The sequence below is a fragment of the Palaemon carinicauda genome, chromosome 25 (genome assembly GCF_036898095.1).
Source record: "Palaemon carinicauda isolate YSFRI2023 chromosome 25, ASM3689809v2, whole genome shotgun sequence".
Lineage (NCBI taxonomy): Eukaryota > Metazoa > Arthropoda > Malacostraca > Decapoda > Palaemonidae > Palaemon > Palaemon carinicauda.
Window position 1 is genome coordinate 22,984,875 of NC_090749.1, and position 11,527 is coordinate 22,996,401.

The window sequence follows — 11,527 nt, forward strand, 5'->3', positions numbered from 1 at the left end:
TAGCTTTGTAGGTGTTACAGATACAATACCATAGGGAGGGATTCATTATCCTTTTTATCAAAAAGAGGGTGGGTCCATCAGGACGACATGGCTACCTCACCCAAAAATAGATTTTCGCTTCACTTCAAAATCCGTTTTTTGGGCTCAGGCCATGTCGTCCTGATGGAAGTTTACCAGAGCATTAATGTATCTGTGGATTTTCAATAGTGCCGTTATCTCGAGATAGATATTTCCTATTTGGTCTTCTAGACCTAGAGACACTTGATGTTACCATTATACATCAATTAACTGATCATAAACTATGTCAGTTCTTCCTGGCCCCTACAGAGAAGAGTCTAGGTAGACTCTAGGAAAAAACTCAAGGATTTTGAGTTCAAGGAACAATCTAGCAAACAGTTTGTATATTAGTGTCATCATATACATAAGTATACTGTAGTTTGTACTTAGATGGTATATATCTGTATAGGTTACTGATACCTCCCAAGTCTGGCTGAAAAGAGACAGACAGGTTTACATATGTGTAGGAAACCTTTGTTCAGTAAAATAAACAGTTTAGTACAATCAGTTCTTACCTGTTTGCTTGGAACAGTCTTAACCTTAGTTCTCAATATTTTCTTAAATATTAAAAGAATCAAGGATGCTCTGACTTTATTCTTAATCTAGGCGAAAGAGACGCAAAGATTCCTTCTATTGTTTATTACAAAAATAGGAGTCATGGATGTATTCAATTACATCTTATATAGAACAATTCTGCATAAAAGCATAAATAGTAATAACAGAATTGAAATAAGTTTCACCTGAAAAGGGAAAACATTAGCCACTCTAAGGGAAATATAAAATTTCGTTATGTATTCTGTTGTTACTAGGAACACTGTGCATATAAGTATGCCTGGCACTTGTGTCAGTCTATTATGCTTAATGTCACCTGTGTAGAGAGAACAGTCTATAGTGTTATCACTAAACACAATACTCGACATGATATATCTTACGAGTCTATCATGTACACCCTTCACTAAAAGTCCCAATTAGTGCACTGTTCTTCGCAGTAATCAAGCGGCAGGCTTTATAATACTGCCTGCCGCCACCACATGAAAATTTTATTTCCTGTAATTGCTTTGCATAGTGTTTGAAGAAAACTCTGGATGACTTCCATCCAGTATAAGCCCGAAGGCTTTCAAACGACATCGTCTGAAAGAAATTCAGAGACGAGGCAACTTTTCTCGGATCATGACCTGCGGGTGTACTGTCTGGATCCGCTCTTCGTATAAAATAGGTGATTTTCGCCCTTAACTGTTTCAAGGATAATGTTGAACCAGACGTCTCTCCCTTGAAAAGCTGACCTCCCTTAAAGTCTGAAGTTCTACGAAGATAGACCTTTAGGTATTCCACTGGGCAGAGGGATGCTTCTTCCTTCAGAGGGCAGATTCTCCAGGGACCCCATCTTTTAGTGGGTAGCTCGTTCTTGGCGAGAAACGTCGGATCCGGAAAGAGGATCAGTTCTCCGGAATCTGTGAACTGAATGTGGCCATCATCCCTCGAGAGGGCCACTATTTCGCTAACTCTGGCTCCTGAGGCTAGTGCAAATAAGAATATCACCTTTTGAGTCAAGTCTTTCAGCGAGCAATCCTCATTGTTCAGAGTTGATGCTAAGTGAAGAACCTTATCCAAAGACCATGAAATGGGCTTTGGAGGAGCTGCAGGCCGAAGTTTAGCGCAGGCTTTTGGAATCTTGTTGAAGATTTCATTAGAAAAGTCTACCTGGAAGGCATATAGGATTGGTCTGGCTAGGGCAGATTTACATGTAGTAATCGTGTTGGCTGCTAAACCTTGTTCATGAAGATGGATGAAGAAGGACAAGCAGAAATCAGTAGAAATCTCCTTAGGTTTCTTCACCTTGACAAAGGCCACCCATTTCTTCCAGGAAGACCCATATTGTCTTCTTGTTGACTTTGACTTGTATTCTTCTAAGAAGTTAATACTGTCCCTAGAAATCCCGAACCGTTTCTTGACCTCTAGAGCGAGAAAATCATAAGATGAAGGTTCTGGGTTTTCTCCGATGAAGCTGAGACAGTCAATTGCTGCACTTGCCGAGTCAGAACTGGGTCCGGCCACGGGATAAGCTTCAGGCGTAATTCTGTTATTAAAGGGAACCAAACACTATTGGGCCACTTGTGGGCCACTATTGCTGCTATCTCCCGAAAGGATCTCAGTTTGTCGAGGACTTTTAGCAGAAGGTTGGTTGGAGGGAACAGGTAGATCTTTGATCACCTGTTCCAATCTATAGACATTGCGTCTGTCGCTTCCGCTAGAGGCTCCTCGTACGGGGCTACATACCGGGGTAGCTTCTTGTTGTCGCTCGTTGCGAAGAGGTCTATCTGCAGTATATGAAGGGGAATGATTTTGCGTCTAAGGACCATTCTGACTCTATCGGGTTGACCCTGGATAGAGTGTCTGCTGTCACATTGCGGAACCCTTGAAGGTGGACTGCTGACAATTGCCATCTCTTCTTCTTCGCTAGACGGAGGATGGCCAGTATCACTTGATTTATGTGACGCAATCTCGAGCCTTGTCGATTTAGGCATCTCATTACAACTTTGCTGTCTAGAACCAGACGGATGTGGTTTGAGCAGCGAAGTTCCAGTTTCTTCAGAGAGAAAAGAACCGCCATGGCTTCCAGAAAATTGATGTGGAAGGACTTGAAGAGGGGAGACCAGGTTCCCTGGACTTTCCGATGATGAGAGTGACCTCCCCACCCCTCTTTTGAGGCGTCCGTGTGAACAGTGACTGCCGGTGGAGGTGGTTTCAGAGGCGCCTTGCTCTTCAGGTTCTTGGCTTCCGACCATGGTTTGAGTAGTGATCGCAGACGATTTGGAATCAGCCTTTGTAGATCTCTTCGAGCGTTTGATGCGTAGTTTCTCCAAACTCCTGATGCATCTTTTAATTGGGCTCTCAATACTGGATCTCTCACTGAGGCAAACTGCAGGGACCCCAACACACTCTCCTGTTGCCTTCTTGATATCCTGTCTAATTGAAGAAGTTTCTTGACAGATCCTGCTATCTCTTTCCTCTTCTTTGATGGAATGGAAAGGCAGTGTGACTGTAAATCCCAGTGGATGCCTAGCCACTGGAACTTTTGAGCTGGAGATAGACGAGACTTTTCCAAGTTGATCTTGAATCCTAAGTGTTCCAGGAACTGGATCACTTGCTTGGAGGCTTGCCTGTACTCTTCCTCGGATGCTGCCCACACCAGCCAGTCGTCCAGGTAGGCTACTACCTAGATCCCCTTTAGGCGTAGTTGATAAATGACTGCATTCGCAAGCTTGGTGAATACCCTTGGGGCTATGTTTAGACCGAAGGGCATGGCTCTAAAAACGTACTTTCTTTTCTGTAGTTTGAACCCTAGTAGGGGGAAACTTGACGGTTGATTGGAACATGCCAGTACGCATCCGTCATGTCTATGGAGACTGTGTATGCCCGTTTGGGCAAAATGGTCCTTGTGGTTCACTATGAACTTGTTGAGTGGTGATAGGTCCAGAATGATTCTGAGCTTCTCCGAATCCTTCTTCGGAATACAAAATAGCCTTCCTTGGAATCTGATGGACTTTGCCTTCCTTATAATTCTTTTGTTCAGGAGTTCCTGAACATATTCTTCCAGAATGGGGGTTGAAAGCTGGAAGAATTGAGGAAAGTTTGGTGGAGTTGAGCTCCAGCTCCACCCTAGTCCGTTCTAGATTAGGCTGTAGGCCCAGGGATCGAAGGTCCAACGATCCCGGAAGATGAAAAGTCTCTCTCCTACCGGTAGAATATCACATGGAGTGTTGGTTGGAGGACTTGCCCCCTTGGCTACGTCCACCTTTGTTACCCCTACCTCTGAAGGGGCGTCTAGAGGATCCTCGAAAGGTACCTCGAGACTTCGGCCTAAAAGCCGTCGATTGGCTTTCAAAAACTGGGGTGAACACCGGCGATGGGGTCGTCAGTGTTTGGGGCGCCAGTTGGAAGGTGGTGGTTGGTTGTGCCACCGTCTGGGGCACTGTGGCCATGGGAAGCTGTTGTTGTTTTCTAGGCCGAGGGTGCACTCTTGGTCGTTTTGATTTATTCTTCGGCTGTGGACCCTCGTCAGCGAAAGATTTTCTTTTTGAGGACAATTTGGAGAGCAGATTCCTGTTCTCCGTAGCGGCTCTGTCCAAGACCTCTTTGACCACTTCGCTAGGGAAGAGGTCTTTTCCCCAGATATTGGAGGCGATGAGCCTCCTTGGTTCGTGTCTCACCGCAGCCAAGGCGAACACGAACACTCTACAAGTCCTTCGGGCTTTGATAAAGTTGTACAAATCCTTGGTGACTGTCGTCAAATGAGATTTGGCGAAGACCATGTACATATCTGGGGTGTCCGAGATGCTTGCCATAGTCTCTAAGCCAGTCTGCAGAGACATGGAAGCAGCAAGACGTTCTTTAGTGTCTTGTTCCCTGCGCAGAAGAGACTCCGACAGCTTCGGGAGGTCTTCGCCGAACTGTCGTCCAGCAATATCTGCCTCCAGCTTCCCAACTGTGAAGGTGTTATGAACATCCTTCCAGTCTTTATCATCTGATGGAAAAGCAAGGGGAAAGGGTCTACACTCCTCCAGTGTAGGGCAAGGTTTCCCTGCTTCAACTACCTTGAAGGCTGCCTTAAACCCTTGTCCATAAAGGAGAAGGCACGGTCGGGGTCAGCAATAAAGGACGAGGGCTTTTTGCTGAGAGCCGACTCATTGGAGCTAGTAAAGGCCCTCTCTTTCAAAGTGGTCATATATAAGACCTGAGCCTTAGAGAGTTCGAAGACAATCGTTTCCTTCGGCTCTGTTTCCTCCTTGGATGCAGGTTCCATCCTCAGACGAAAATAGCAATCCGGGTAGGCCCCTTTGCTGGGCCAAAACTCAATTTCCTCTACTGGAACAGTGCCCAGTTTCTCTGAGAGGAAGATCTTCCCCCCCCCCCGACATTGGCATATGCTCTGCATATCTCCAAGGATTAACGCCAGAGAAAGCGGGGAGATCCTTGACGTTTAGCTTCTTCGGGGCTAAACGTGTTGCAACCAACTGATGCATTTCCGTCTGAAAAAAAGCTTCTTTCTCGGACGATTTCTTCTGAATGTCCTGCACCATAGACAGCAGCGGGTGCAACATACTCGAGATGGAATCTAACTGGGGTGCAGTAGATGAAGTCGAAGGCACCGGCTCTGTCACCGCGGCTGATGATACCGAAATCGTATCGGTCTTATCAACTTCGGCCTCAGAAGGTACGTCATCCTCCTGCTCCAGTTCTTCGACTAGGAGATTGTTCTCAGTCTCCTCTTGAGAAAACCGACATGTTGTCATCTAATTGGATGCCCTTCAAGGTGTCCGAAACATCAGATTCTTCCGGAATCTGAACAAGGGGAATCTCAGGTTGAGCCGAGGGAATGATTGCATCCACAGATGCCCTAGGGAAAAGACAGTCCCTCATCCTCTTATTAGGAAGATATGGGCCAGAGGTGTTCTTCTGAAAACCTCTGACCCATTTTCGCAGCGCGTCCCTTGCTGCATCCCTTGACTCAGTAGACTTTTGATCATCAAAAGCCTCTTTTACCAGTTTGTTACAAATGGTACATACCTGTGGGTCCCAGTATTTGAGAGCCCCCTTGGTGACTGCTCAGCGAGCATGGGCCCTGCACACGTCATGGCCATAGAAATTCTTTCTACTGACCTTGCAAAAGCTGTTTCTGCACATGGGATGCTTCTCCTGTAAAGAAAAAAAAAAGCATATAAGTATTCGGTGAAATTCTCAGATTTCAGCATACACTTTTTTTATTTTTTATTTTTTTTTTATTTTTTTTTTTTTTTTTAAATATTAGCTTGGATAGAGTAAGCTAGAAATAGGAAAGACACCTACTTGTGCTTCCTGTCCATCCCATTGCTATGACCTCCTCCAATATTGAACAATAAATTCTTAAAGAATTTTGTATGGGAAGATATCATTTGATATAAAGTGTCTTCTTTACACAATGTCCCAGGTTCAACATTGGGGGTAAGTTAATGATCGATAACCATTAAGTGGTAGAGAGGATCATTCTCTTATGTGCGATGGTCTCACAATAGGCCACCCATAAAGCACCTTGTGGGTTGGAAAAACTATTTGGGCTACAGCACTTGACTGGCAGCGGTATGCTGCCAGACCTGCCATCCTGCCGGGACATGCCGAGCCTGCCGACATATGCCGGGCCTGCCGACATATGCCAGCCTATTCTGGGCTTATGAAGGCAGTTACTGTCTTCCGATCTATACTTTGGGTGGCCGACTGCTGGCCGACAACTTAGTTGCCGGCCACTGGTCATATTGTAGTATGTTTATTGTCGTTGGGTTATCGCTCAGCGACACCCCCGGCAAGTGGCGGCAGAGTAACTGCCGGCCAACAGACAACCAACATGGCCGCCGACAGCTATAAGCTGCCGGAGGCCGGTCCAGTAAAAGGAAAGGTAGAGAAAAAGAGAGAGGATGGAGGAAGGCAAAGGCCCAGCCTTGCCGACCTACATCCCGAATGAGGGTTCAAGTGGAAGGGGGAATATGTTCTGGCTTCCACCCAACCATATCCCATGCATATGGGCTATGGAAGGCAGTTCAAGGGAGGGCTGAAGAACACTCTAATGATTATGAGGGTACCTGTCGTCAGCCAGCCCAGCCAGCAGCAGACAGGGAACCTCAGGCCAGTTCTATAGGTTACCCTTAGGGTCAAATATAGAATGACGGCCAGGGAGGGTGATGGCACATCCAACACAAAAGAGACAGCGGGGAAGGGCTAAGTGTCCTATAAGTAAGGCAATACCCGAAGGCATTACCTAACTTGAAGGATTTTGATCTCATAAAGTAACCTCAAGTAGGGGAAATCATTTCCCCAGGTTGGGTTAGTCAAGTGAGAAAGCGGCACACAGGACACAAATATCGCAAGAGAACAGAATCTCGTACCAGAGATCTTAGGCAAGGAAGAAATAATTTCTTCGGTCTAAGATCTACCAGCACAGGACTGTCTGCTAGACCAAGGAAGGGGGAATTGTTATACAAAAACCTCCCTGTATGGTCTAGGGAGGTCTAGCCTCCTGTAAAGACAACTTAACCTGACTTAGGAAATTATTTCACCAAGACAGTAAGATGTCTAACACAGACTTTTTACTCTGATGTCCCATTCTAGAGAAAGAAACGAAACACCCCAGTAAACTTTGCCAGAACTCAGTTCACAGCAAAGCTAACTGAGGATAGCCTAGGCTAATCAGAGTGAAGGGGAATTGCTCTTAAATCTCGACTTAGAAGGTATAGGAGTCATCAACCTCACCTTAGAAGACAATACAAGAGCAATTGGGGACAGGTACGAAAGTATACTAAAGCCCCTAGGCTAGTAAGTCTAGGAGTATAGAGAATCGTTCACCGAAACTCTCTTGTATACTATCTTGGAAGAGGAAAATTTATGCAGTAATATCTTAATTGTATAAAATATTGCCTGAGCTTCAATAAAACTTTACCAGGAAGGTTATATCATGCATCAAGTGTGTAGGTGCCTGGGCTAGGAAGCCTAGCACTCGTGAGGCTCGATCATAATAACCAAATCCACGACAACAATGACATAATATAAAAATCCCTAGCTAAAATACTAAATAGCTAAAGTTATTAAAGCAAATAATGCCGTGAAAGTCGTTCTGGCTAACTAGATGTACAGGAAGAACAACAGTGTTCATGACACCATCCGGCTGGCAACAGCTCTTGTTACGTTAATTACGATCTCAATCAAAGAGTAAAACTGGCAAGAGCTTACATTTACACAATTCAAAGATATTACTTAACTTTCCAGAAGCTGATGAGGCTGGTGAAGGCATCATAGCAACAAATAACTCCAAAATAACATGGGATAACACCGGTCAACGAAGCTAAAAGAGAAAGAATGGCTTGGTGGCGCATCGCAGTGGCGATTCGGCGCACTATCTACAGTATAGTAGGAGTGTCGAGAGCGTTGTCTCTTTAACAACTCTGCTTTATTCTTGCCACTTTTTCCCTCTTGAAGCGGAAACACTATTAAGGGTGTAGATAGCTATGAGACGAGTCAAGAATACGTCCTCTGATTACGCGATATCCTATTTTAAGGGATATTCGCTCCAGGAGTTAGAATTCTGGATACCTTTGGTAAATTCTCTGGGATATATCACTGTAGTCATATATAACCTAGGAAGCTACTAATGAAGGAACTTCCATCTGGACGACATGGCCTGAGACCAAAAAACATTTATTTCCGAGATATTTTAATATTTGGTTTTTCCCTTTCCCGCTTACTGCATCGGCTGTAGAAATTGGTGTTTAACTACTACCTTGAAAGGCTGAGGAGCTGGTATGGATAGCCATATCTCGAACAATCCGAACTAGAGCTTCAAGGATAGTAGTATATATTCGCTTGTTAAGCGCCCATCTACCTAGAGTAATTCACCCGGTCAAAAGACCCACATCCAGAACCACATAGCTGTGCTAATTCGGGCACTTGATCACTGTAAATAGGGACTTTACCATAAAGAGTTAATCCTATTTGAATCAAGATTATAAGACCTTTGTGCAGGAAATTGATAATAAGTCAGTTTGATCACCAAACAGTAATTTCTCAAGATAAAGCTACTAGCAATTATATAATAATTGATAACTTACAATCAGGGTATTAGCATGGAGAACCATTTTGCGTTTATGCCATCTCCACATTTTGGAAAAATAAGTATATCATAGTTTCATTAAAAAATTTCGGAAAATGTCGTCGTTCTGCAACTGAATAGCTTCTTTTTTAAGATTTGTCAATAAAAAAAAAAAAATTCTGAAAACTTTTGCCAGAATGAAAAAGCATCCTCATTTACCTCAATATAACTTATTTTCGATACGAAATACTAAATTCTGATTGTATTTAAGGTGCTATGCAGTCACCAGTATCCATTGTATCCATCATCGACTATCTATTATGTAAAGTTAATACTTAAATTTCGTTACTTATCAACCTTCCAAAACTAGCAGCTACTTTATTCCACTGCTGCTATCTTTTACAAATCAACTGATAATGGATTAGGTTAGCCAAATTTTCTAGAACATTAACGCTTGTCAAATAACATTTAGGTAATGATTCAGTATCTTACAGGCTGCATCAAGAATCTACAATTAACCTGTCTTCATAACCCCCAAAACAGAAATGACTTTGAACATTCATATTTCCTCAGTGTCGGACTGGCCTGGGCGGGGGGATGAAGGGGAAACTCTCCCCCCACCCCCCACCCCCTACCCCCTACCCCCTCTGACCCTTCCCTGGAAAGTTTCTACTTGATCTCTCATACAAAAAAAAAGTAAACGAGAAATGATATTATATATATATATATATATATATATATATATATATATATATATATATATATATATATATATATACATACATACATACATACATACATACATACATACATACATACATATATATATATATATATATATATATATATATATATATATATATATATATATATATATATATATATATATATATATATATATATATATGTGTGTGTGTGTGTGTGTGTGTGTGTGCGTATGTGTATGTGTGTGTTTGTATTTGCAGTTGATAGTTCTGATGTCAAATGACAAGACAATGAAATGTGAAATATGGCAACTCGATTTGTAACATTTGTATGCTTTTGCATACAGCCCTTTACTGTCTTTGATTTGCTAAGGTTGGAGAAGGCTCCGCCCATTTCGTAGGAGTTGTAAGAACAGCCACTCCTTGTCTGTTTTGTCATGGGAACACTACTGACCTCTGACGAGAGATTTTCCCTGAATGTCGGCTTTCTTTTGATTCTAACTGTACCTCCACATAAATCTCTTAGAGATGAAGGCAGTCTTTCTGGCCCTTCTACAGTTCCAACAGTTCCTGGCAGGCCACTCGGTGGTGGTGATGAGCGACAACAAGCAAGGAAGTACCTTTTTACAGCACCTATCCCAGTAAAGATACTGAGATGGGCCGAAATTCACTCGATACCACTATCGGCACCCTTTATTCCAGGCAAGAGGTATGTGCTCGCTGACAACCTGAGCAAAGCATCTAAGATAGCGAGTACCGAGTGGTCTTTGAATCATCTAGTAGCCAACAAAGTTCTGACTTTGTGGGGTTCTCCGACAGTGGATCTCTTTGCAATGGTCCTGAACTTCAGGCTCCCATTGTACTGCTCCCCAGTCCCCGACCCCAAGGCTCTCTGGCAATATGCATTCCAACAACGGTGGGACAACACCTACGTTTACGCCTCTCCCCCATTTTGTCTGATGAGGAGGGTACTCAACAAAGCTAGAGCATCGGTCAACCTCTTAATGACCCTCATAGCTCAGCTATGGCAAAAATGCAGAATTGTTTACAGACCAACTGCAACACCTGACAGTCTCCAAGAGAGCTTCCTCCACAACATCATATGCTCAAACAACCACATGCCAGCATATTCCTCAAAGACGTAGCTTTGCTACGACTTCACGCCTGGAAATGATAGAGCATCTGCTCTCTCAGATGTTTTCGCAACAAGTTGCAAGCAGGATGTCTAGATACCTGCGAAAATCATCAGCAGCAGTCTTCCAGGCAAAGCGGAAGGTCTTCTGTGGTTGGTATCGTGAAATGGGTCTCTCTCCACTCGATGCTACTATTCCAGCAATAATGGAGTTCTTCAGGTATTTGCAAGAAGAAATGTGCTTGTCAGTCTCGGAGGTATAAGGCTATCGCTCAGCCTTAAACCTCGCCTTTAGACAGAAAAGAATGGACATTTCCTCATCGCTAGAACATTCCTTACTCATACGGAGTAATGAACTTGACTGTCCTCAGTCTGATGTTGGACCTCCCACATGGAAACGTGGTTCGAGTTCTCAGGTCTCTTAAGAGACCTCCCTATGAACCATTACGCCAGGCAACAGATAGCCACCTAACTTGTACGTTGGTGTTCCTTCTAGCTTTGGCTTCGGCCAAGCTAGTCAGTGAACTTTGTGGTCTCTCATACGACATCGCCCATTCAAGGTGATGGGGAGAGGTAACGTTCAGCTTTGTCCCTGAGTTTATTGCTAAGAATCAGAACCCAGGTTTAGCAGATCCTCGATTTGACAACTTCCGGATTTCGAGTCTTCGTTCTGTAACAGATGATCATCTCTTACTCTACCCAGTGAGGAGCTTGAGGCTGTACCTTAAAAAAACAACCGCAGCCTTTCCTCGTATGCTTGCACTCTCCAAACCCTCCTCCTTCACGTCGCCCCAGAGCTCATGATGTCAGGGGCATTGCTACGTCCCTGGCATTCAAGAGAGACTTCTCAGTGACGCAGGTTCTTCAAGCTGGGGTGTGGAAACGTCAAACTACGTTCACATCCCACTACCTGCAAGACGTGACCCACAGGAGACTCGATACGTTTCCTATCGGTCCTGTGGTGGCTGTACAACAGCTGGTTTAAGACCTCAAGCTCCTTATTGTCATTTCAGCTACACC